Consider the following 27,014-nt stretch of genomic DNA (forward strand, 5'->3'; position numbering starts at 1 on the left):
CTTCTGAGTTTGTGGAGGATGCACTGCAATCGAGGCATCATGTCATTAAGGTCCTTGTGGCTAATGTGGACCAGGGGCATGTGATCCGTCTCAACTGTGAATGTCGGCAGGCCGTTGACGTAGTCGTGAAACTTGAGAATGCCAGTGAGAAGGCCCAGGCATTCCTTCTCGATTTGTGCATACCTTTGTTCGGTGGGCGTCATTGCCCTTGATGCGTAGGCAACTGGTGCTCAGGATGAAGTGTCATCGCGTTGCAGCAGGACCGCACCGATGCCATCCTGGCTCGCATCTGTCGAGATTTTAGTTTCCCTGTCTGGGTCGAAAAATGCCAGTACGGGTGCAGTGGTGAGCTTGGCTTTCAGCTCCAACCACTCTGCCTGATGGGCCGCCTTCCACTCGAAGGCAGTGGACTTCTTCACTAGGTTTCATAGGGCCGTGGTGTGTGAGGCTATGTTTGGGATGAACTTGCCCAGAAAATTGACCATGCCCAGGAAGCGCAATACCGCCTTCTTGTCTTCCGGTACCTTCATGGCTGCGGTGGCCTTGACCTTGTCTGTGTCCGGGCACACGCCCTGCTGAGATATCTGGCCTCCTAGGAACTTGAGTGTCCTCATGCCAAAGCAACATTTGGCCCTGTTCAGCTTCAGGCCATTGGCGTGGACACGGTGGAATACCTGCTGGAGACGGGAAACATGCTCCTCACGTACACACGAACCCCTTCGATGCCCTCCATCATCTGCTCCATGATGCAATGAAATATCTCCGATGCCGAGACGATGCCAAACGGCATACGGTTATAGCAGTACCTGCCAAACGGTGTGTTAAAGGTGCAGAGCCTTCTGTTGGACTCATCCAGCTGGATTAGACAGAATCCATGTGATGCATCTAACTTTGTGAAAAACCGTGCATGTGCCATCTCACTGGTGAGTTCATCCTGCTTTGGGATGGGGTAGTGTTCACGCATTATATTCTGGTTGAGATCCTTGGGATCAATGCAGATGCGCAGGTCTCCAGAAAGCTTTTTAACCACCACCATCGAGCTGACCCAGTCAGTCGGTTCGGTTACCCTGGAAATGATCCCCTGCTGCTGCAGCTCCTTGAGCTGTTCCTTCAGGCGCTACTTCAGCGGAACTGGGACCCGGCGTGGTGCATGGACCACTGGCTTGGCATCAGGTTGCAGTAGGATCTTGTACCGATATGGCAAAGTGCCCATTCCATCAAACACATCTGGATACTGAGCGAGGATGTCGTCAATGCCAGCTTCAAGATCCACGTTGGAGGATGTCGTTGAATAAACCCGCTGCACCAGGTTTAGCTTTTTGCAGGTATGAGCGCCCAGTAGGGATGCCCTGTCCGGCTTGACAATTTCAAACCTTAGCCGTGCATGGGTACTCCGGTTGGAGACGAGTAGATGGCAGGATCCCAGTGCCGTGATGGCATTACCGTTATAGTCCAGGAGCTGGCAGACTGCTGGAAGGACCTTGGGGGGCTTCTTGATGCGTTTGAAGTCTGCCTGTGAGAGGAGGTTGGCAGAAGCACCTGTGTCCAGCTTGAACTGGATGGAGTAGCGGTTGACCTGCATCACCGCACGCCATTCGTCCTCTGAATCCACAGCGAGGATGGATTGAATGCGAGATGAGTGAGGTGTGGCATGTTCACGTGTAGTAATGATGCCCACTCGGTTGGCGGACTCCAGGCACTCGTCCTCTGTAACCGTTGTGCTGCCAGAATCAGAATCCTCTGATCGTCGTTGAACATTCTGGACGAGCCGCCGTCGGAATTGGGAGCGCTGGCCTCTGACTGGTGGTGTAGGACCTGCACAAGGCTGCATAGTGTCCAGGCTTCCCGCAGTTTAAACATCGCCTGCCTCTTGCAGGGCAGTGTCCCTTTAAGTGGGCGTTGCCACAGTTCGGGCACGTCATGGCATCGGCGTCATGATGCGGTGTACATCGCCGCACATGCACAGTGCGGTCGGCAGACGTCTGCACCTGCGCAGTGTGGGTGTTGGCTGCTTCGTTATCCCGTTTGCATCGCGCATGCGTGGGGCTCTGGAAAAAGCACGCGAGATGGCCGTTGTTTTCAATGCTGATGCAGTGCATCCGGGAGATGGCCTGCACACTCTCTGCCTCGTGGGAGGCAGGTTTCTCATTTTCAGCCGATTTGTATTGGGAATACCAATTTTTTCCGTGCTCATGCACTGTACATGTTTCAATCGCGACTGGCAGGGTCATATGCTTGATTTTTAAGAGCTGCTCTCTCAGAGGATCAGAGTGAACCCCAAACACGATTTGGTCTCTGATCATGGAGTCAGCAATATCACCAAAGTTGCAGGACAGCGCTAGCAGGCGGAGGTTAGTTAAGAAGGCATTGAAAGATTCATCTTTACCTTGAAGACGTTGTTTGAATATGTAGCGCTCAAAGATTTCATTGGTGCCCACTTTACAGTGATTATCGAACTTGTCCACGATGGTCTGAAACTTTGTCTTGTCCTGGCCTTCGGTGAAGTTTAAAAAAAAAATTTTAGAGTACCCAATTAATTATTTCCAATTAAGGGGCAATTTAGCGTGTTCAATCCACCTACCTTGCACATCTTTGGGTTGTGGGGGCAAAACCCCCACGAACACGGGGAGGATGTGCAAACTCCACACGGATAGTGACCCAGAGCCGGGATCGAACCTGGGATCTCGGTGCCGTGAGACTGCAGTGCTACCACTGCGCCACCGTGCTGCCCTTTCGGTGAAGTTAAACGAGTTGAAGAGTTTGATGGCTTGATCACCCGCTGTTGAGAGGAGAAGCGCGATCTTTCTTGCATCAGACGCACCCTCGAGGTCTGAGGCTTCGATGTACAGCAGAAACTTTTGCTTGAATATCCGCCAGTTGGCACTGAGATTGCCGGAGGTCCTGAGCTGGTGAGGAGACTGAATCTTCTCCATGGTGCAGGGATACATTTGCTGGTCGTCACGGAACAGACTGAGTTAAGCCACCTTAAATTAGTAGTCTCCTGGTATCATGTCGTGTTAGGTACACTGGTCTAACACTGGCTGCAACTGGATGCAGCTTAGATCAGAAAGATACTCCAGACCTTGAAGTTAGTTCAATCAGGTTTATTGAACCAGTAGCACAGTTAGCACAGTTCTCTGTGAGTTCGACTCTCTGCTAACATAAGTGTGGTTACTCTGTCTGACTGAACCAGACTAGCTCTTAGCCACGTGTTGGAGGTGTGAGAATGTAACAACACCTTTGACTGACTCTCTAGATGTTCATCAGTGGAAAGAGGCGGAGTGTGAGTGCCTCGTGTCTTTTATAGACAGATCTCACCCCTGAGTGTCCTGCCTGCTTATTGGTTATGTCCTGTTCTCTGTGTCCATTAGCTGCTTGTCTGTATTTCATTATGTGTGTGTCTGCATACCATGACAATTATGGGGAGTGAAAACGGTCTGGGAGGTTAGAAGGAATAAATGCTCACCAATAAGAGCAATCAAAAATATCAAGTGTAAAAGGAAATGGTAAAAACAAAATCAAAAAATGTTCTTTCAAAATAGATCTCCTCAAAAACCCGATTACCAATTTTAAAAATGGACACTGTTATCCATTTCAATGCCATTTTGAAGAAAATGATGGAGATTTTTACAATTGTTCTCCCTCTCCTTCTCAAAGACTGTTCTGTAAGTTTACCTCAAAGTGGCCATTCACCCTGTGTGAGCCCAGGTGCTTCTTCACACTACACTTGGGGCATCCAGACATTCCAGGGGTGCTTAGTGGACAGGGATTGGGAACAATGGCTGATTATTTTCCTTAGTTTTGACTGGCTGTGACGCCCCTGTATTGCTGCTTACCTTCTGTGTTTGTGAATTAGCTCCCAGCCCGTACAGTCTGAATGCTGAAGTGTCGACCTAGTTTTTCTTTTCTTCATCTATAGCTCCAGCATGGCTTTAAAACGGCCAAATGTATTGTTATTTTTATTCCTTCATAGGATGTGGGCTTCCCTGGTGAGACCAGCATTTATTTGCCATCCCTAATTGCCCTTGTGTGTGAAGGTGATGGTGAGCCACCTTCTTGAACCACTACAGTGCATGTGGTGTAGGTACACCCACAACGCTGTTCGGGAGGGAGTTCCAGAATTTTGACCCAGCGACAGTGAAGGAACAACCGATATATTTCCAATTTAGGATGGCTAGTGGTTTGGAGGGAAACCTCCAGCTGGTGGAGGTTGTAGGTTTGGAAGGTGCTGTTGAAGGAGGCTTGGTGAGCTGCTTCTGTGCACCTTGTATGTGGTACACACTGCTGCCACTGTGGAATGTGGGAGGGAATATTTAAGGTGGTGGGTGGGGTGCCAATTAAACAGGCTACTATGTACTGGATGGTGTTGAGATTCTTAAGTGTTGTTGGAGCTGCACTCATCCAGGCAAATGGGGAGTATTCATCACACTCCTGACTTGTGCCTTGTAGATGGTGGACAGACTTTGGGGAGATAGGAGGTGAGTTATTCACTGCAGATTCACAGCCTCTGACCTGCTCTTGTAGCCACAGTATTTATATGGCTAGTCCAGTTCAGTTTCTGATCAGTGGTAATCCCCAAGATGTTGATAGTGGGGGATCAGCATGGCAATGCAAATGAATGTCAAGCGGCAATGGTTAAATTCTCTCTTGTTCGAGATGGACATTGCTTGGCGCTTGTGGGGTACGAAAGTTACTTGCCACTTATCTGCCTAAGCCTGATGTCCAGGTCTTTCTGCATATGGACACAGATTGCTTCTGAGGAGTTGCGAATGGTGCTGAACATTGTGCGATCATCAGTGAACATCCCTACTCTGACCTTATGATGGATGAAATGTCATTGATGAAGCAGCTGAAGATGGTTGACCCTAAGACACTACTCCTGAGGAACTCCTACAGTGATGTTCTGGAACTGAGGTGTTTGGCCTCCAACAACCACAAACATTTTCCTTTGTGCTATGTATGACTCCAGCAAGTGGAGAGTTTCCCCCCCTGATTTCCATTGATTCCAGTTTTGCAAGGGCTCCTTGATGCTACACTCTGTGAAATGTTGCCTTGATGTCAAGGGCAGCCTCACTTCACCAAACAGGTTCAGAAAGCTGGCTTATAGATGCCATGTCCCCAAGTGGATGCTTTTTGAACAGCACCTCTTAAACTCGTGATGAACGAGGACAGCAAATGCATATTACAGCATCACCTCTAAATTCCTCTCCAAGTCACACACTGCAAGTCGACTTGGAAATATATTCTTGTTCCATCATTGTGACTGGATCATAATTCTGGAAATCCCTACCTAACAGCACTGTGGGAGTACCTTCATCATACAGATTGCAATGGTGTAAGAAGAGGGGCCTCCAGAAACTAATTGGAGCATCTTGAGATGCCAGCCTTGCCAACAACCTGAGAATGAAAAAAATAATCCAAACTAAAATGCGCAGCAGTCTGAGAACAGCTTAACATTCCTCAGATATGTGTCTTGTGGGCTATGAACTTAATATATTGAATGTGCTGTATTAGCTGGTTTAGTTTGCAGCTAAGATCCAGCCAAGGACAATCGGATTGTAGGACTTGGTACCAGCCAACACGTATTTCGGTTTAAAAAAATAAATTTAGAGTACCCAATTCATTTTTTCCAATTAAGGGGCAATTTAGCGTGGCCAATTCACCTACCCTGTACATCTTTGTGTTGTGGGGGTGAAACCCACGCAGACACATGGAGAATGTACAAACTCCACACAGACAGTGACTTTGGTCCTCAGTGCTGTAGACAACAGTGCTAACCGCTGCACCATCATGCCGCCCCATTACGTATTTTCATTAGAAGTTTTAGGGTGTGAATCCCTCTCATATGCAACTTCCTAATACTGAGAAGATTGATGATGTAATACAGAATTATCCTATTTCCTGTTCTGCTTCCTGTAGCACATCCTGCTCATATAACACATGACAAAGGCCAGGAAAGTTTATTGTTACTCTCATCAGTATACCACTGTAAATTGATGTGGCATGGTCAATCAAATGAGTGGAGATCTTCGTGTGGAGTATCTGTGTGGGTCTCACCCCCACAACCCAAATATGTGCAGGATAGGTGGATTGGCCATGCTAATTTGCCCCATAATTGATAAAATTTACAAAAAATCATTCACTCCTCACTAATCATGGACTGTTCCATATACCTTTTAAAAAAATACTTACTTTGAATTCAATGCTCCCTCCTAATCCCTGTGAATGTATATGAATGTGTTTTACCATTTTCTTGCCTTTAGCAATTGCTAAACTCATTCTACCTTTAACTCAAGAAGGTCTGTGTCATGATATTCAAACACACACATCATGATGGACACACTAACAGGCAAATCAGAGTACACAACACCACAACCAATCACAGACAAGAACACCAACCACATAAAAAGCACGAGCACGACACCTGGAGGTCGGTAGGTCTGGGGAGAAGGAAGCATGAAAGAGCTGTTGAAACACCACAAGCAGGGAGCCCCCCACGTGCAGAGTGCAAAGACCAAGTTGTAAATAGCAAGTTTAAATAAACAAGTGTTGTACCATATGCAACTGTGTTGGCTCTTCTGTGTGTTAGAACACCCAACACCACATGGTACAGGAGTGGATCGATACCTGCCTACCAACCTGCCATTCTGGACATGGACCACACCGGCAAACCGCAGCCGATGCAAGTCACGGGGAACCTAGGCACCAACTGGAAGCTCTACAGGCAGCGATTTGACCTGTACATCCGTGCCACCGAAAAACAGAATGTCTCGGATGATTCGAAGATTGCAATGCTCCTCTTCTACGCAGGCCCCCACCCAAATGATGTCTTTAATTCACTGGTGTTCGAGGAAGGCGAAAACCAGGCCAAATATGACACGGTCATCCTCAAAATGGACCAGCACTTTCAAACTGAAGTAAACGAAACTTTCGAAAGATACATCTTTCAGCAACGCCTGCAAGGTAAGGAGGAGCTTTTTCAACCCTTTTTGACGCACCTCCGGATTCTAGCGCAGTCCTGCGGTTACGGCACCACCACAGAGTCCATGATCAGGGACCAGATTGTTTTTGGCGTTGCCTCCAGTGGCCTACGCCAGCAGCTTCTTAAAATAAACAGCCTCACCTTAGCGTCTGCTGTGGAAGCCTGTGTCCTCCATGAGAATGCTGCCTGCCGTTTTGCCCGATTTCAGGCGTCCGAGTTGGCACGGAGGGGGTCCCCAGCCGTCGAATCGGCAAGCCAGGCCGCCCACGACGTTGAACGCATCCAGGCCGTCGATTTCTTCCCGCCCCACGGCCCGGACGACAGCGGCCGCTTCCCGCGCTTTTCGCGGTCTCCCGCGCAGGTGCGCGCCAAGAATAACGGCCACAACGAGGGACGCACTGCGCAGGCGCGCCCACCGCAAGATCGCACTGCGCATGCGCAGTGGCGCAACGAACGCCGTGACGTCATGACGTGCAGCAAGTGTGGAGGTCTACACTTAAAAGGGCAATGTCCTGCAAAATACCAACAGTGCAACAGATGTGCCATGATAGGCCACTACGCAGCCCGCTGTCGTGCGGCTCAACCCATGGATCCGGCGCATCCTCGACAACCTCGCACACGAGTCAGGACCGTCCAGCCCACGCATCAAGACTTCCAGTTAAGTGATGCAGATGACCAGGATGACTTCAGAGTTGCCGTCATTGATGTCAACAAGGTCAATGCCATCAATCCAGACGATGAGTGGTGTGCCACCCTGACGGTCAACCGATCGCGCGTCGCCTTCCGTCTGGACACCGGCGCATCCGCCAACCTGATTGCTTACTCTGCAGTCCAGGCCATGAAGGTCAAACCACTCATCACACCATCCCGGCTTAAGATGGTTGACTATAACGGGAACGTTATCCCGTCCGTAGGATCTTGCCAGCTACAGGTGACTCACAAGAGGTACACGGCCACACTCCCCTTCGAAGTTGTGGGCTCATCAAAGGACTCGTTACTGGGCGCACAAGCGTGTAAGGTCCTTCACCTGGTACAGCGCATCATGTCTCTCTCTCCAGATGAGATATCCGACTTCCCGGATGCTGAGTTCCACGCGAATCTCCATTCCCTCCTCGCTCACAACCAGGAGGTTTTTGAAGGCATGGGGACATTGCCACACACGTACAAGATTCGACTCAGACCGGACGCCATCCCTGTCGTTCACGCACCTCGCAGGGTTCCTGCGCCTCTCAAAGACCGCCTCAAGGCACAACTGCAGATTCTTCAGGACCAAGGGGTCCTATCCAAGGTCACGGAGCCCACGCCATGGGTCAGCTCCATGGTCTGTGTAAAGAAGCCCTCTGGCGAGCTCCGTATATGTATAGATCCAAAAGATCTGAACAACAACATCATGCGGGAACACTATCCCATCCCGAAACGAGAAGACCTCACCAGCGAGATGGCGCGAGCCAACATATTCACTAAATTGGATGCGTCCAAAGGATTCTGGCAGATCCAACTGGACCCGGCCAGCCGAAGACTATGCACATTCAACACCCCTTTTGGCAGATTCTGCTACAACCGGATGCCATTCGGCATCATTTCGGCATCTGAAGTATTCCACCGCATTATGGAGCAGATGATGGAAGGCATCGAAGGGGTACGTGTATATGTGGACGATATCATCATTTGGTCCACCACTCCGCAGGAACACATGCATCGTCTTCGACGTGTCTTCACCCGCATACGGCAAAATGGCCTGCGTCTCAACCGTGCGAAGTGTGCTTTCGGCCAGACGGAGCTGAAATTCCTCGGGGACCACATCTCAAGGTCCGGGGTCCGTCCCGATGCAGACAAGGTTAGCGCCATCACAGCCATGCCACGACCGGCTGACAAGAAGGCTGTCTTAAGATTCCTGGGCATGGTCAACTTCCTTGGGAAGTTCATTCCCAACCTGGCTTCTCATACAACAAACATGCGCCATCTCGTAAAAAAATCGACGGAATTCAACTGGCACCAGTCGCATCAGCAGGAATGGGAGGAGCTCAAGCACAAACTGGTCACGGCACCAGTGCTGGCCTTCTTTGACGCGACTCGCCCTACAAAGATCTCAACAGACGCCAGCCAATCTGGTATTGGAGCGGTACTCCTGCAAAAAGACAGCACGTCATCATGGGCCCCGGTTGCGTATGCCTCACGAGCCATGACCCCTACCGAACAGCGCTACGCGCAAATCGAAAAAGAATGCCTGGGCTTGTTAACTGGACTGGACAAGTTCCACGACTATGTGTATGGCCTGCCACGATTCACGGTCGAAACTGACCACCGCCCCCTGGTCAACATCATTAACAAAGACCTGAACGACATGACTCCTCGCCTCCAGCGCATCTTACTCAAACTCAGGAGGTACGATTTTGAACTGATCTACACTCCGGGGAAGGAACTCATAGTGGCGGACACTCTTTCCCGAGCAGTGAGCACACCACCAGATGCGGAGGGGTTCGTGCGTCAAATTGAGGCACACGTGACTCTGACAGCAGCAAATATGCCAGCTGATGATCCTTGTCTGGCCCACATACGCGCAGAGACGGCGACTGACCCTCTGCTGCAGCGAGTGATGCGCCACATGACGGAAGGGTGGCTAAAAGGGCAGTGCCCCCAGTTTTACAATGTGCGAGATGATCTCACCAATATAGACGGGGTCCTTATGAAATCGCATAGGATCGTCATTCCACACAGTGTGCGCCAGATGATTCTTCGTCAACTACACGAAGGCCACTTGGGTGTCGAAAAATGCAGACGAAGGGCCCGGGCGGCGGTATATTGGCCGGGTATTAATGAAGACATAGCCAACATGGTGCTCAACTGCACAACCTGTCAGAGGTTTCAGCCGGCGCAACCTCCGGAAACACTTCTACCACACGAGATGGTGACGTCCCCCTGGGCGAAGGTGGGTGTTGACCTATTTCACGCGCTCGGCAGAGATTACATTGTTATTATAGACTACTTCTCAAACTACCCGGAAGTCATGCCTCTCCATGATCTGACGTCGTCCGCAGTCATTGGGGCCTGCAAGGAAACGTTTGCTCGCCATGGCATTCCAAGGACTGTCATGTCAGACAATGGACCTTGTTTTGCCAGCCGTGAATGGTCGTCCTTTGCCGCAGCATATGGTTTCACTCATGTGACATCCAGCCCTCTGCATCCACAATCGAACGGGAAGGCTGAAAAGGGTGTCCACATCGCAAAGCGGCTCCTGTGCAAGGCGGCTGATGCCGGATCGGACTTTAACCTTGCCTTGCTGGCCTATCGATCGGCCCCGTTATCCACGGGCCTCTCGCCAGCGCAGCTACTAATGGGTCGCTCCCTCAGGACGACGGTACCTTCCGTCCTGGCACCGACAACAGACCATGAGGCGGTTCTTCGGGACATGCAACTGCAGCGTGATCGCCAGAAAGGTCGGTACGACACACGAGCGACGGACCTGCCCCCCCTGTCCTCCGGAGACAAAGTACGCGTCCATCAACCGTATGGTGGCTGGTCAGCACCGGCCGAAGTCCTCCGACAAGTGGCTCCCCGCTCGTTCCTGGTTCGCATGCCGGATGGTTCCGTGCGTCGCCGCAATCGGCGCGCCCTTCGCCGACTTCCACGTTCACAGCCACACAACACGCCAGATCCTCAACAGGCTTCCGAGGATGACTTTGTGGAGCTGCCGCACATCACGCCCTTTCCATCGCCACCCATGGCCATGCCTGCACAGCAGCCGGTGGTTCTTGATCCACCCTTAAGGCGGTCAACCCGAATTCGTCGCAAACCCATTAGAATGGACTTATAATACAGTTCATATGTTTAATAAGTTGGACAATTTTACATGATAACCTGTTGTTGTTTATCGTTCCAGATGTCGTCTGACTGGACAACTGTTCAAAATTTTTTTTCTTCTTCTCTCGTTCGCATTTCTGTTATGTTATGGTACAACTGGATTCATGTGACGCACTCGACATCGCCCCATGTACATAGTTCCGTCATAGACACATGCTGCACACGACACACACACACTCTTAGATGCACTCACGTCACGATCATATTTATTACCACGTAGGCACATATCTTTGTAAAAAGGGGGGATGTCATGATATTCAAACACACACATCATGATGGACACACTAACAGGCAAATCAGAGTACACAACACCACAACCAATCACAGACAAGAACACCAACCACATAAAAAGCACGAGCACGACACCTGGAGGTCGGTAGGTCTGGGGAGAAGGAAGCATGAAAGAGCTGTTGAAACACCACAAGCAGGGAGCCCCCCACGTGCAGAGTGCAAAGACCAAGTTGTAAATAGCAAGTTTAAATAAACAAGTGTTGTACCATATGCAACTGTGTTGGCTCTTCTGTGTGTTAGAACACCCAACACCACAGTCTGGTTAAATTGGCTCCTTTTTCAGAGGGGGTTGAAGACGACAGGGAGCTAATTCATCCCTCCTTATCTGGGATTGTAACAATTTGGGGGTATTGCAGCCGGATAGTGACAAGTTGAAGGGTCTCGTTTGGGGAACCTCAACTGGGGTCATCACAAATCTATACTACAGCTAGTCTCTGTGGGATTGGTTTATAGTTTGATTTCTTATCTGTCTGACCGCAGTTCTCCATTCATTTCATTGACCATGCCACATCAATTTACAGTGGTATTTGATCATTTAAATCAGTCCCTGACACAGCCAAGAGTAAGATGAATTGGCCAGCTCAATCCAGACCTCATCCTCAGCACACTGAGTGACAATTAGGCGCAGGAACCTTTCTGGCTTTTTCCCTGCCTTGGGCATTGGGGCTCACGGTAACACTTCTGCACTGTCTGGGATTGGATAACTCCAATCCAGGGTGGAACGGTGGCACAGTGGTTAGCACTGCTGCCACACAGCACCCGGGACCTGGGTTTAATTCTGGCCGCAGATGACTGTCTGTGCGGAGTCTGCACGTTCTCCCTGTGCCTGTGTGGGTTTCCTCCGGGTGCTCTGGTTTGCTCCCACAGTCCAAAGATGTGCAGGTTAGGTAGATTGGCCATGCTAAATTGCCCCTTAGTGTCCAGGGATGTGCAGGTTAGGTGGGATTATGGGGTTACAGGCAAAGGGCGGGAGAGTGGGTCTAGGTAGGGTGCTGTTTCAGAATGTTGGTGCAGACTCGATGGGCCAAGTGGCCTCCTTCTGCACTGCAGAAGTTCTATGATTCTATGAACTCAACACAATCTGGAAGCGGAATCTTGGATCATTATGACTTTAGTAACATGGCTTAATGCCACAGCAAGAGTGCATTTAACCATAGAATCATAGAATCCCTACAATGCATTTGGCCCATCGAGTCTGGACGGGATTCCCACCTGGGATCCCACCCATCCCGACCCAGGCTCAATTTCACGTTTGGGCAGGGAGGGACTTGGGCAGGAAATCCACCCATACACCTATTAAGGCCCTTAAGTGACCACTCAATGGCCACTTAAGGGCCTTAACCCACCCAGCCCCAATTAAAGGTTGTTGGGAGTGGGTGTGAGTCAGGTGGAAAAGTCACATTTGCACATTTTCCCATTTGGGGCAGGCGGAGAGAGGGTGCCTCATTTTGAAAGCTCCCTCAGAGTTGGGGTACCCTTCCCCCCCTTACAACCCCCACCCCTGGATCGTTGGAGCTCTGGCACTCCCGACGTCCTGACGCCGCGATCAACTCTCTCCTGACCCCTCTCCTGGGCGTCGCCTATCCTCCCGTCTCCGGGACCCCTTATGACTTAGCTTTTCAAAAGTCCTGCGACTTAGTCCCAGTCCTGGTCCTGTAGTACCACTTCTGCCCAATGTGCAGCTGTGCCTGGCCGATTGTCCGGCAGCGCTTACAGGCGGAACTTCCTTCCAAGGGCAAGGCGGCATGGTGGTGCAGTGGTTAGCACTGCTGCCTCACGGCACTGAAGACCCGGGTTCGAACCTGGCACCAGGTCACTGTCCGTGTGGAGTTTGCACATTCTCCCCGTGTCTGCGTGGGTCTCACCCCCACAACCCAAAGATGTGCAGGGCAGGTGGATTGGCCACGCTAAATTGCCCCTTAACTGAGAAAAAAAGAATTGTGTACTCTAAATTAAAAAAAAATAAATAAGTAAAATTTTAAAAAGGCATATTATATGAAAAGAAAAATTTCTTCCAAGGGCAGACAAAATCCCACCCACTGCCAAGCAATACTCGAGTGAGCGTCAACTGGCGGTGGGAGTTCAAGAGTCGATGGCAGTGGGTTAGGTGCCGATTCGGGATTGCGAGCGCCGATCACTCACCATCCTTCTGCTCCAGGGAACCGGGTTCGATTTCCATCTTGCATGACTGTTAGGAGTTTGGACTTTCTCCCCATATCTGTGTGGGTTTCCTCTGGGTGGGCCAGTTTCCTCCCACAGTCCAAAGATGTGCAGATTAGGTGGATTGGACATGCTAAAATAACCTTTAGGGTGAGGTTACAAGGCAGGGGATTGGGCCTAGGTAGGGTGGTCTTTCAAAGGGTCGGTGCAGACTCGATGGGCCGAATGGCCTCTTTCTGTACTGTAGGGATTGTATGATTCTCCAATGTTGAACAGTTTATAATAAACTCCAAATTCAGTAACAATGGGGGAGACAATGGTGTGGTAGTAATGTCTCTGGACAGAGACCCAGGATAATGCCCTGAGGAGTTAGGTTCAAATCCCACCACGGCAGCTAATTAAATTCAATCAATTAATAAAAACCTGGAATTAAAAGCTAGTCTTATTAGTGGCGCCATGAAGCTGTCATTAATTGTCATAGAAACCCATCTGGTTCATGGTTTATTAATGTTCTATGCGGCCTGGTCTACGTGTGACTCGAGAGCCACAGCAATATGGTTGACTCATAACTGCCCTCCGAAATGGCCAGGCGTGCCACTCAGTTAAAGGGAAGTTAGGAATGGGCAACAAATGATGGCCTTGCCAGTGACAACCAAATCCCATGTAAGCATAAAGTTATCACTGATCATTCCTTAAGTGCAACAAAATGGAGTCTGCTTTAGCACCACCTCCTGCTTTGGCCTTGTATTGTAGTGCTGAAATGGGATCATTACCTCACTCTCTCAGCCTTCATTTCCTCACAAGCTATGGCCATTAAATATTTTCCCAATTGAACTGCTGTGGAGTGAGATAGCTGATCACAACTGCATCATTTATAGCAGGTGGGTGATGGAGTTGGGTGAGACTCCTCTTGGCCTTTGAGCCCCTGAACAGGGAAAGGGGGAAATTGCCAGGGGTTTTGCCCTGATCCCATTAACCCAGCTGGAAGAGGGATATGAGTGTGCTTGGCTCAGACGAGGCTGAATTCCTGAGCTTGAGCCCGAATGACATTCCCTTTTATGAGGATGTTCACTCTGAGGACACTTCAATTCCTTTCCACCTGGAACCTTGTCAGGGGACAGCACCTTCAAGATTGGAGATGGTGGGTGAAAGACAGTAAATCATTAGAAACAAAAGGAAAATATCCTTGAGTGGATGGTAGTGAGATCCTCGCATTAAGGCACGTGGAGGGGCAATATCAGGGTTGTTAGAGTTCCTTAGGGCAGTGTCCTACGCCCAACCATCTTCAGCTTCTTCATCAATGACCTCTCTTCCATCATAAGGTCAGAAGTAGGGATGTCCGCAGATGACTGCACAATGTTCAGCACCATTTGTGACTCCTCAGATAATGAAGCAGCCCATGCCCAAATGCAGCAAAACCCGGTCAATATCCAGGCTTGGGCTGACAAGTGACAAGTTACATTTGCGCCACACAAGTGCCAGGCAATGACCATCTCCTTCAAGAGAGGATCTAACCACCGCCTTTGACATTCAATTGTATTGCCATAGCTGAATCCCCCACAATCAACATCCGGGGGTTACCATTGATCAAAAACTAGCCATATTAATACTATATGGCTACCAGGGCAGGGCAGAGGCTAGGAATCCTACGGCGAGTAACTAACCTCCTGACCCCCCAAAACCTGTCCACCATCTACAAGGCACAAGTCAGGAGTGTAATGGAATACTCTCCACTTGCCTGGATGAGCGCAGCTCCAATAACACTCAATAAGCTCAACACCATCCAGGACAAAGCAGCCCACTTGATTGCTCCCCTTCCACAAACATTCAAACCCTCCACCACCAATGAACAGTGGCAGCCGTGTGTACCATCTACAAGATGCACTGCAGTAACTCACCAAGGTTCCTCAGACAGCACCTTGCAAACCCACGACCACTACCATCTAGAAGGACAAGAGCAGCAGGTACCTGGGAACCCCACCACCTGGACGTTCCCCTGCAAATCACTCACCACCCAGACTTGGAAATATATCGCCATTCCTTCACTGTCCCTGGGGCAACATCCTGGAACATCCTCTCTAACAGCATGGTGGGTGTACCTACACCTCAGGGACTATAGCGGTTCAAGAAGGCAGCTCACCACCATCTTCTGCAGGGCAACTAGGGATGGGCAATAAATTCTGGCCTAACCAGCACTGCCCACATCCTGTAAATTAATTTTTTAAAAATTAGATTGAGCCCATAAGACCATAAGACATAGGAGCAGAATTAGGCCACTCGGCCCATCGAGTCTGCTCCACCATTCAATCATGGCTGATATTTTCACATCCCCTTTCTCCTGCCTTCTCCCCATAACCCCTGATCCCCTTATTAATCAAGAACCTATCTATCTCTGTCTTAAGGACACTCAATGACTTGACCTCCACAACCTTTTGCAGCAAAGAGTTCCACAGATTCACCACCCTCTGGCTGAAGAAATTCTTCCTCATCTCTGTTTTAAAGTATCGTCCCTTTAGTCTGAGATGGTGTCCTCTGGTTCTAATTCTTCCTACAAGTGGAAACATCCTCTCCATATCCACTCTATCCAGGCCTCGCAGTATCTTGTAAGTTACAATAAGGTTCCCCCTCATCCTTCTAACCTCCAACGAGTACAGACCCAGAGTCCTCAACCATTCCTCATACGACAAGATCTTCATTCCAGGGTTCATTCTTGTGAACCTCCTCTGGACTCTTTCCATGACCAGCACATCCTTCCTTAGATACGGGGCCCAAAACTGCTCACAATACTCCAAATGGGGTCTGACCAGAGCCTTATACAGCCTCAGAAGTACATCTCTGGTCTTGTATTCTAGCCCTCTTGACATGAATGCTAACATTGCATTTGCCTTCTTAACTACTGACTGAACCTGCACGTTAACCTTAAGAAAACCGTGAACAAGGACTCCCAAATCCCTTTGTGCTTCTGATTTATTTTTAAAATTAAAAAAATATAAAAATTTAGAGTACCCAATTCATTTTTTCCAATGAAGGGGCAATTTAGCATGGCCAATCCACCTAGCCTGCATATCTTTGGGTTGTGGGGCGAAACCCACGCAAACACGGGGAGAAAGTGCAAACTCCACACGGACAGTGACCCAGAGCCGGGATCGAATCTGGGACCTCGGTGCCGTGAGGCAGCAGGGCTAACCCACTGCGCCACCATGCTGCTCTGTGCTTCTGATTTCTTAAGCATTTCCCCTTTTAGAAAATATGCCTAAATTCCTCCTTCCAAAGTGCATAACCTCACACTTTTCATGTATTTCATTTGCCACTTCATTGCCCACTCTCCTAGTGGGCAATGAAGTGGCAAATGGGTGGACCTAGGTGGACAGTGAGAGCCTTTTTCCTCGGATGGTGACGTCTAGCACGAGGGGACATACCTTTAAATTGAGGGGAGATAGATATAAGACAGATGTCGGAGGTAGGTTCTTTACTCAGAGAGTAGTAAGGGCATGGAATGCCCTGCCTGCAACAGTAGTGGACTCGCCACCACTAAGGGCATTCAAATGGTCATTGGATAGACATATGGATGATAAGGGAATAGTGTAGATGTGCTTTAGAGTGGTTTCACAGGTCGGCGCAACATCGAGGGCCGAAGGGCCTGTCCTCCGCTGTAATGTTCTATGTTCTATGTTCTAGCTTGTCCAAATCTTTCTGCAGCCCCCTTGCTTCCTCAATACTACCTGTCCCTCTACAAATTTTGGTATCATGCTGGCCACTATTGACAGAGGCACGGAGCAGGTCTACCGAATCCACGTTGCCGCACATCTGCAAACACGAGGAAAGAGGTGGATGGGAAATAAATCCTGGTAATTTTCTCCCCTAGCCGCCTCCTCCATTCCTGAAGCCTGCCACTGCTGCACAAATGCTTAGTGACCTCTGGTACCTTGTCCGAGTGGAGATTCAGGTCCCTGTCCTCAGCCAACATCCACGCAGGTGCCCTTCCTGTCAGGGTCACTGGAGAGTAATCGGAATGCACAGGCATTCCTCCCTCTCCTGAGCACTGAGGCTCAAACACTACGTAGCAGAAATCCGCTACATAGCATAGAAAGGTGAGGGACAAAGCCTGATACAAACCTCATCTGCACAGATCAGCTGACCAGCTGGCACATAGTAGGGACCAGGGAAAATTAATTTTAAGTCAGATATTATGAAGAAGTTCAATTTTTCTGTGATGCCATCTCGTTCAGTACTCCTCCACCCTCCGAGCAGATTCGCTGAAGAATTTCACCTTTAAGGCCTGGTTCTACTGGTGACTTAATGGGTGAATGTACTTACAGTGTTATACAGACAAGGAGGGTCAGTGTTTGAATACTCATCTATGTTGAGGTGTTCTCGGATGGGGAGGTAGTAATTTCTGCACAGTTGGCCATGGGGTAGGTAAAATAAACCAGGGACTCTGCTGGTGATTACAGACAGTGACTCCTTCTCGAAGTAAGTAGATATTGGGTGAAGGCAAAATCAGGCAATATGAAATGAAATGAAAATCGCTTATTGTCACAAGTAGGCTTCAAATGAAGTTACTGTGAAAAGCCCCTAGTCGCCACATTCCGGCGCCTGTTCGGGGAGGCTGGTACGGGAATTGAACCGTGCTGCTGGCATGCCTTGGTCTGCTTTCAAAGCCAGCGATTTAGCCCTGTGCTAAACAGCCCCAATGTGTTGGTTTTCATGGTTGAATTGACACTGACTGGCTAAATTGATCACTTGGGTAAGCCAAGAATTTCAGTGCAAAGATCAACACGCACACCACATTCCTCCCTCTGCTTTTGTAGCGTTTGCAGGACATGTTGAAGGAAAATGAAAGACAGCTGCCATTGGATCAAAGGCAATGTTCCTCCTTCAAACATGAAATTGATAAGCTGTTGAATAAATTTGAAGAGGATATAAAAATAGCCAGTCCAAACGTGAGTGGAGCGTGATAAGGAACAGTGCTGTGGGCCAGACACAACTGGTGCTCCCTGGAAAAAGTGGTGTGAAGCAGCCATTAATAATGAACCATTTGTCACAGCCTTCCGCATGCCCGTGCAATACATGACATCAACACGGCAACAGCTTTGGGTTCTGTACATCAGCTGGGCTGACAAACTAGTTTGCTTTTCCTAACTTTCAAACCAGCTGTTGTGGCATAGCAAGTGTTTGATTATGGAGGTGAATATTTTGAATACTAAAGCCACGAAGGGGAAAATACTTAGTGCAAATGGGTCAACATGGAACCTGAACTCTTTCTTCTGAATGCATGATTTACAGAGTAAATACACTGCACATTGAGGCTTAAAGATCAGTAATGATAACATTTTTATCTAGCACTTCAATATAAAGAAACATCCCAAGGTGCTTTACAGGAGCATTATATAAAAATGTGCACTGAATGAGGGCATATTAGGGTAAATGACCATAAACTTGATCAAAGATATGTGTTTTAAATGCCATCTTAAAGGAAGAAAGTATGGTGGAGAGGAAGGAATTCCAGTACTTAGGTCCCAGGCAGCTCTGGTCATCCATAATGGGGTGATTGAATGAGGCCGGAATTAGAGGAGTGCAGATCTCTTAGAGGGTTTGGGGGCTGGAAAAGACTATAGAGAAGGGGAAGGGGGGGAAGGGGGGGGGGGGGGGGGGAGGGAAGGGGGGGGGGCGAGGCCACGGAGGGGTTTGAAAACAAGGATGAGATGTTTTAAATCGAGGCATTGCTGGACCGGGAGCTAATGTAGGTCAGAGAGCACAGGGCTGCTGGGTGAACAGACCTTAGAACAAGATGGGACAGGGCAACAGAGGTTTGGGTTACCTCAGGTTTACAGAGAGTACAATGTGGTAGACCAGCCAAGAGTGCTTGAAACAGTCAAGCCTGGTGTTAACAAAAGCATGGGCGAGGGTTTCAGCAGCCAAGGGGCTAAGACAGGGGCAATGTCATAGTTGTGGAAATACGAATCATAATGAGTGCGCAGATCTGTTATCAGTGCTCATCTCAGGGTGAGAGGCTGCAAAAAAAGTGGTTTCGCCTCACACAGTTGCCAGGGAGAAAGATGGAATCAGTAGTGCGGGAATGGGGCCTATGGCGGAAGGGACCGACAATGGTCTCAGTCTTCCCAATGTGCGAGCCTGACTATGGGACACTTTTTATGAGACCAGCTCAAACAATGAGGTGTATGTAAAGGGAGACTAGCTAGTGACTGCTCAGACGCATAAAATACTTTGAGATAGAGCTTGCAAATCAGTAAGGAGAGGCAGAGGAAGAAAAACAGCATCTGTATTGCTAACTCTAATAGAATTAAAATGCATGGGAACCAGCCAGTTTAGCTCTGGAAAGGAATTTGCATTGATTGCACATTCAAAAAAAAAATCAGGGTCCTCTCGTACTGTCAGTGGAATTAATGGCCTCATTTTTGGCCTGACTTACAAGTGAGTAAATATTTTGGCGAGCATGCAGTACACAGTGCTGAGGAGCTGGCTCAGGACCAATGGTTAAAGACAAAAGTGACTATCTAATTTCTCGCTTGCAAGCAAGAAATTGCTGTCATTTAGGGCAGGATTTTCCAGCCCTGACCTTCTCCAGGATCATCTGGTCCTGCTGAAAATCAATTAAATTTTTGGCTGGGTCACCGTATCTCTGGCAGCGGGTCCAGAAAATCCTGGCGTCAGTGCTCACAGTGATGGCTTCTAAAATCAGCTTTTAAAAACAATTTTGGATTTTTTTGCATCGCAAATTATTAATAATTTACTTCTAAATTTGAGGGGGAACAAAGCCCCTCAAATTGCCTCCTGTCAGTTGATCAAAAATCAGATCTGGGATTGTGTGCAAATTGCATCTGTGATGTCTGAGGTTGCTGACACCATCTTAACACATCTTTGGACCCAATTCTCAGGAAAAGAGACATAAGCCTGTGGAATTTAGATTTTCTTCAAGTGGGCTCCCGGGTTTTCTTAAAATATTAATACTGCAGCAGACGCTATTCCCATTAATCCTAGTCACAAATGTCCTCAGTAACCTACAACGTCTCCCAGTTTAGACAATGCCGCAAATTTGAAATTCTCATCCTTGTTTTCAGATCCTTCAATGGCTTCATCCCTCACTATCTCTCTAACCTCTTCCAGTCCTACAGAAAGCTCTCCATTCCTTTAATCCTGGACTTATGCGCAACTCTGATTTCCATCGCTCCTGAAGGAATCATTGGCTACCATTCCTTCAATTAACCAGATCCTAAGTTTTGGAATTCCCTTCCCAAAGCCATCCTCCTCTAAGATGTCCCAATTCTTCACTTCTTTGACAAAGCTCTGGGTCACATGCCCTATAAACCCTTTATGTGTCTGGCTGTCAAACATTGTTTGATGAGGCTCCTGTGAAGCACCTTTATTATGTTAAATGTGTTTATAACTACAAGCTGTTGTTTGAAACAAGACAGCAGTGAACTGACATAGTCAGCAGACACTGATCTTCCCTGAAGATTGAGATCAGCAAGGTTGTTTCAAATTGCACACCAAGACATGGTTCACAAAAATCAAGATCATAACTGTTGCCCTGGGTATAATCTCAAATAGTGTTTATCACCTCAACAACATATTGACAGGTAAGTAATTAGAGCCATAATGATAAATAAAGATCTACCAATTTAATTTTTAACATTGGAAATTAAATGGTCCAAGAGTTAAACCACAATGTGCTGGTTGTCCCTGTAAAACAGTTTTTTTCATTTATTCATGGGATGTGGGTGTCATTGATTAGGCCGGTATTTATTTCCCCAACCCTACTTGCCCTTGAGAAAGTGCTGTGAGATGCCTTCTTGAACCGCTGGAATTCTGAGGTGTAGGTACACCCACAGTGCTGTTAGGGAGGGAATTCCAGGATTTTGACCCAGCGACGGTGAAGGAACGGCGATATATTTCCAAGTCGGGATGGTGAGTGACTTGGAGGGGCACCTCTAGGTGGTGGTGTTCCCAGGGATCTGCCTTTGTCTTTCTAGGCAGTACAGGTTGTGAGTTTGGAAGGTGCTGTCTAAGGAACCTTCATGAGTTCATTGGGAATCATTTGCAGGTTGTCATTTTGACTGTATGATTTCTTGAAGTCCTTTCCTTGCTTTCTTGGGTATTTTCAATATTCAAAATAAAAAGCTTTGAATTCTTTTCTCTGATTTTATCCAAGGTTTTTGGTTTCTATTTTCTTCCTCATTGACTTTCTCCCATTTTCGATATAAAAATAAATTCTGACTCCCTGCAAAATAATTTGGTAATAAAAACTAACTTTAAGGAAGGAGAATTATCCAACACCTTCATCCTCGCAATACACTGCATGGCAATTGGAAAATGGACATGATTTTCCATTATCCGATTGGATGTTCTTAACTATTAATCAATAAACCATTTCCTCATCTCCAATATTTCTGTAGCTCATAAACAAAAAAAGCCCGTTATTTTTCAAACAGAGCATGCCTGATCTGTACCTGTTACTACACCCTGGCCCAGTGTGCAGTCAATTCCAGCCCCTCTCGTCCTGGAGTCACAACACAAGTGAATTAACAAAAATTCTTGAAGTCTTTGGCCCATGGCTGCACAATTATTACAGTCACCAGGCTTGTAAGTTGAAACACAGTTACTGTTTATTTATACTGCAAGAACTATCATGAAATATGCAGTAAATACAACTGGATAACAACAGGCTAATGCCTACTGTCCCACTCTCTACCCACGCATACAAGACAGACAAACACAGAGGGGTGGAGGTCTTTGCTTCAAATAGTGATTCTTTAGCACACTTTCCTCACAACACACTGGTTGTTCAAAGTATCTGGTTTACAGCTCAGTAATGATCTTTTTTGCAGGGTCATTCATTCAGGGTCCTGGTAGCTTAGAAAAATCAATTCTCACAGGCAACAGGCTTTCTGGAGATGCACTTCAGTTCTTATCAAGCTTGGTCTTCAATTTGAGGTTCACATTCAAAGAACAAAGAACAGTACAGCATAGGAACAGGCCTTTCGGCCTTCCAAGCCTGCGCCGACCATGATGCCTGTCTAAATAAAAACCTTCTGCCCTTCCGGAGAAAGGATGGGGAAATGGGTCGGTGCAGATCTGATGGGCCAAATGGCTTCCTTCTGCACTGTAGGGATTCTATAATTTTATGCCTCGGCTAGTAAAGAAAAGTATCCCATATGCCTTCTTAACCACCTTATCTATCTATCCTGCTGTCTTCAGGGATCTTTGGACATGCACCCCAAGCTCCCTCCAATCGTCTGTACTTCCTAGTGTTCTACTATTCATTGTGTATTCCCTTGCCTTGTTAGTCCTCTTAAAATGCATCACCTCACACTTTTCAGTGTTAAATTCCATTTGCCACTGTCTATTGGCAGCAGCCTGTCTATATTGCCCTTTCCTCCTCACTATTTACTACGTCACCAATTTCCCTGTCATCTGTGAATTTTCTGATCATACCCCATCATTCACATCTAGTTCATTAATCTATACTACACACAGCAAGGGACCCAGCACTAATTCCTGCGGTACTGCTCCGTGGACCTGGAATAACACAGCCCAGTCCATCACGCGAAACCACCTCCCATCCATTGACTCTGTCTACACCTCCCGCTGCCTTGGGAAAGCGGGCAGCATAATCAAAGACCCCTCCCACCTGGGTTATTCCCTCTCCCAACCTCTTCCATCGGGCACAAGATACAAAAGTTTGAGAACCCGCACCAATAGATTCAAAAACAGCTTCTTCCCCACTGTTACCAGACTCCTCAATGACTCTCTTGTGGACTGAACTGATCTCTTCATGCATCTTCTCTACATTTGTAGCATTATATACCATATACTTCACCTGCTGTCTATGTTTATGTATTTTCATCATGTATCCTCATGTACTTACCATATGTTCTGTGTTTTCATGTGTGGAGCAATCTGCCTGAACTGTCCGCAGAACAATTCTTTTCACTGTACCTTGGTACACGTGTCAAAACTAAATTTAAACCTAAATCTAAATCTACATCGCTGGACACAGGCTTCCAGTTACAAAAACAACCTTAAACCACTACGCTCCAATTCCGGATCCCATTAGCCAAATTGCCCTGGATCTTTACTTTTAAAAGTAAAATATGCCTTTAATGCTGTTTGATTACAGCTGTGTGACATGTTGGCCCATTCTTTGTTTCCCAGTGAGAAAATTCAGTGACACACATACTTCTAAACACTGGGGTTATTGCACTCTGAGACCCAATATCAGTGAAGGAGCGTTCAGGAGAAATAACCTCATAAACCCTTCAGGATTAACCTGGAGCATCCAGGAATTAAAAGATTAATCTCCAGGTCACTGCCAGAAGCAAATTCGGGGGTGGTGGGGGGGTCAGTTTAAAGTTGGGGAATCATGTAATGAAACCTAAAAGAGTGTGTCGATCCAGAGTTGGCAACCCAATGACAGTGTGGGACCTCGGTACGTCCTGTCCTTTTACTCTACTGCCTAGAGCTAATTCATAGCCCAGCCGCCAGTATACAATGACTTTTAGCTCTCAGAATGCCGTATGGAGCTTGACTGAATTCCTACTTTGGTGAAGAAGCATTGATGAGATTGATAATTGGACGTTTTGACTCACAATGTGTCTTGTTTGTTTTGGAACCCATAGCTCTTTATTGAAGTTTCAATGCTGCTTGTGAGCTGGTGCTTGTTTAGGTGTGATTCCAGAAGAATGGTTGGTTCTTGGTAATTGCAAAATTAATTGGGCTCCCTGCTCCTGACATAAACATAAACACCCAGCATGTGTATGCGTGGGTCTGAAAAGTAGTTTGCCTCAAAGCGAATATACATGTACATTGTTGTGCAAAAACCCTCACTTGTCCTGACTCTGCTTTGCCAACCTTTAACTGAGGAGAAATCAGTACAGAAGCAGAGTGAACATTTGTACATACTTATACGCCAGAAATTATTGAACCACGATAGAACTTTCTTAGATTATATTAGACTGGACCAGGAAAAATTCTTCATTGTTACAGGGATTTGATATCCCATTTATATTACAGAACATCATGTATATAATCCGGGTCCTGCTCAATTGAGTCAATCTTCCACGTGCACAGTTCGTGCACAGAGGGTCTGCAACTTCGCCATTTGACTGTAGACCTTTGTCAGAGGGAAATAGACTGACTGGGAATGGCAAAGGTGCATTACTGGCCCCGAGGGATTTGGATGTTTTTGTCTTGTCATGGAGGCAGTCAGACCCCTTTAAAAAAACAACAAAAGCAAAATATTGTGGATCAGGAAATCTGTGAGAAAAACAGAAAATTGTTGGAAACGCTCATGCAGGTCCAGCAGCGTCTGTGGAGAGAGTCTGTACGACTCTTCTTCAGAGCTGGGTATTGATGACTCCCTTGACAGCTGGTATTGACTTGTTCACTTTACAACCGAACCCTCTTCATTAACTGATGTGTGAGGGGAAATTGACCCCAGTAGATGTATTCAATTCAACAGCTGAATGGATGGCTGTTGTTCTAATTAAACACTATAGAAAGAATCAGGTTGCCTAATTGAACCTTTGTGATGACATTTACGATGGTTGGGATACAGATGTTTCATCCATAAGATCTCATTAAAAATGGCCGGGGGGGTGGGATCATTTCAAACTTTTGAGTAGAAGTGTTGAGTTGCTGATATCAATGCAGCCGCCTGTTATGCACCACACCTGATCTTCATTTCCATGATTGTCAATATTTTTTAAGCCTTCAACCTATTCTATTTCCAGTCAATAATGTTCTTTGTGATCCCTGGGGGTATTTCCCATAACTTTCCACTCTTGGCTGTTCACTTCAATTGACCAGTGATTTAGTGACAGAGATGGAGAAATATATTGTTGCCTAATTAAAAACAAAGTGGGGCTGGCTGATACACCAGGTTGGAAATTCACCCCATGAAGGAATTTCTAAAAAATTGCTTTTGAGTACTTCTGTCTGGTTGATGGCATAAAAGTCTCCTCTTTTCATCCACATAACTGGTGAGGCATGTTGCTCTCAGATATCAGTCAGGAAACAGTCAAGAAAATTTCCATAGTGATATCCTCTTCCGGGAGCCGTAACCATAACCCCCAGCACCTTGTTCATTCTGGACCACAGTGTATTTGTTGCAGATGTTTTCTAACTACCAAGCTGTGTTGTTAACTTTTGGTTGGTTCAATTGGCTCTGTTTTATGACCTTTGCTCTAGAGTCGCCAGGTATCTTTATGATACCGCCACAAGGTTCAAGTTCAAGTAATGATCAATAACTCAACACACCAATTAGTAAGATTCAAATCAAAGCACATTTATTATACACAGTAATCGCTACTCATGCATAAATTCTACTTAATAAACTATCTCTATAACTAACAGGCCTATACTTAGCTTTGGACTGGCCCACCAGGTCAGGGGAACAAATGGCCTTTCGTTCAGGTCCTGAGTCTACGGGATTCAAAAGCTGGCATGGACTGGCAGCTAGGAGCGCCTATCTCGTAGCGAGCGTTGACTTGAGACTTACTTGCTTGGAGGCAGCTTGGGCAGTTCACTCTCAAGGGTTGATTCGCTGCTGAGTGACCCTGCCAAGAAGGACGATTTGAACTTGGGGGGGCTTTACTTTATAGTCCCCAGGGGCTTCCTGCCTTTCGGGGCGGACCCCGTACCTGGTTTCACGTGATTGGACTTTGTTCCAATCACTTGGTTCGATTTCTCCAATGCTGGAGCGGTTCCCTGATCGTTGGGCGGTCTTTAAGTGTCCGTTAACCTCTTTTGTGTTGGCTCCTGCTGGCGCCGAGGAGTCTGGCTTGGCTTTGTTTACCTTAAAATGTTTCGATTGTTCCCGGGGATCGCTCATTAATATGTAGATGGCTGCTACATTACTATGCAGATGGCTGCTGGTTTCAGTGCTGTCTGGTTCCTTACAGGTCTTAATACACATGATTTCTGTATTTGCTAGTCTTTGCCTGTGTTGGCTGAATTTCCCTTCAGCCTTTGCGGTTCTCCATTTTAAGTCGGGAAGTGGCCAACTCAGGTGGCTACAGCTGCGAAAACAAAGGATGCATATAATCCAGAAAAACAAATGCTATTCTTGCAATTGGAGGGTAAAATCTGCGTCAGGACCAAGAATTACTATTGCCAAACAGTGTTGAAAACAATGTAGTGGGGTGCTCATTCCACTACCAACAGCTTTGGGCTATGGGTAATTTTCTTGGGAGGAGCTGGCAACATCTGGGGCGGGAGTCTCCATTGCCCGATGCCAATATCATAATCGGCGATCAGGCAGAGAATCCACTCCGACGCCCAAATCTGGGCCGGCGCCAGTTTGACGCCGGTCAGCCATACTCCGCTCCTTGGAAGTGGTGTAATCGCATCACGCGCCGCACGCCATTGCAACAGCATTGCTGCATCATTGGCAGGACCTCCTGCGATGCTCCGCCCCGATGGGCCGAGTTCCCGACTGCGTGGGGGACGTGTGGTCTTAGCAGTCGTGAACCCAGCATGGGGGCTGCAGACTGTGTCCAACGCTGCCACATTCAGCCAGGAGCCGTGCCGCTGGGGACACTGGTGGGGGGTGGCCTGTGGGGTCGCGGATGGCGGGTTGGGTCTGCGCACGGCCAGCACCATGTTGTACGACGCGACCGCTGCTAGTCGTCACTGTGCGCATGTGCGGCCATTCTCTAGCCGATTTTGGCGCGGGAGTTTCACCCGGCGCCGCTGCTAG

General features: G+C 47.7%; 1 protein-coding gene across 2 annotated transcripts in view; it reads left to right on the top strand.

Annotated features, from left to right (window-relative positions):
* Positions 1-27,014, top strand: part of LOC140428290 (cas scaffolding protein family member 4-like) — a 132,856-nt gene that overhangs the window by 21,322 nt on the left and 84,520 nt on the right. The gene's annotated exons all lie outside the window — the stretch shown is intronic.

The sequence above is a fragment of the Scyliorhinus torazame genome, chromosome 8 (genome assembly GCF_047496885.1).
Source record: "Scyliorhinus torazame isolate Kashiwa2021f chromosome 8, sScyTor2.1, whole genome shotgun sequence".
Taxonomy (NCBI): domain Eukaryota; kingdom Metazoa; phylum Chordata; class Chondrichthyes; order Carcharhiniformes; family Scyliorhinidae; genus Scyliorhinus; species Scyliorhinus torazame.